This window comes from Helianthus annuus, chromosome 7 (genome assembly GCF_002127325.2).
Source record: "Helianthus annuus cultivar XRQ/B chromosome 7, HanXRQr2.0-SUNRISE, whole genome shotgun sequence".
Lineage (NCBI taxonomy): Eukaryota > Viridiplantae > Streptophyta > Magnoliopsida > Asterales > Asteraceae > Helianthus > Helianthus annuus.
Genome location: NC_035439.2, coordinates 72,425,978 through 72,427,002, shown reverse-complemented (window position 1 = coordinate 72,427,002; position 1,025 = coordinate 72,425,978). Strand labels below are relative to the sequence as shown.

Genomic DNA, 1,025 nt, shown 5'->3' with positions numbered 1-1,025 from the left:
AAACCAAAGTTACCTTGACCTCCTTGAAAATTCGGGTTTGCTTGATTTGAAGAGTTCCCATACCGAAAATTTGGGTGGTTCCTCAACCCGGGGTGGTAAGTGTTAGAATTCATGTTGAAGTTTCTACCACCCCCTCCTTGACCTTGCACAGCATGAACCTCTTCATATTGCCCTTCACCTCCTTGGCAATTTTCAGCCGCATGTCCTATTTCATTGCAAATAGCACAAACATCATAAATTTGGTTAGAGGTTTGAACATTACCATCGTCTACCGTATGCACTTGAGTTCGGGTAACGGCCGGTCATGCTCTCCTTAATGCTTGAGCTTTTCTCTTTGAAGTGATTGCCATTTGCTCCAAGAACTCCCAATCGTCATGCTCGTAGTTTGTACCAAAAGTTCCATTTGTGATGGACATTAAATCGCGAGCATCTTCGGCACTTAACCCCTCGTGGAAAGCATTCATCAATTCCCAAAGTTCAATTGCATGATGAGGGCAATTCTTGATCATCATGTTGAATTGCTCAAAGGCCTCATGAAACATTTCACCTTGTTGTTGTTGAAAACTCCTCAACCCCTTCCTAGCATCATTGGTCTTTTGAGCGGTGTATAATTCATCTAAAAATATTTGTTGCATCTCCGCCCAAGTGTAAATAGATGCCGAAGGTAAAGTATAAAACCACTTCTTTGCCTTGTCTTCTAGAGAAAATTGAAACAGTACTACTTTGGCATCATCGGCCGAGAAACCTTGACTCCCAAGAGTGTTGCAAATCGAGTCATAAGCTTCCAAATGGAAATAAGGCTCCTCCGTTGCTAGACCCTTATATTTCGGCAAACTTTGCAATGAATTGGTTCTCACTTCAAATGTTCTCCCTTGGTTATTGTAGGGAATAACTACCGGTGACGGATTGTGAGTAATTACCGGCCTAAAATGCGCTTCAATGCCTCTCGCATGTTCTCTAAAATGCCTTCTTGGTACACCCAACCGACCCCTTGGACGAATAGGACCCATTGGTCTTTGCATAGG

General features: G+C 42.9%; 1 non-coding gene across 1 annotated transcript; it reads left to right on the top strand.

Moving 5' to 3' along the window:
* Positions 1–480: 480 nt before the first annotated feature.
* On the top strand, positions 481–587 carry LOC118480644. Its single transcript, XR_004863624.1, has one exon. It is a non-coding gene; the product is annotated as a small nucleolar RNA R71 (small nucleolar RNA).
* Positions 588–1,025: the final 438 nt, after the last annotated feature.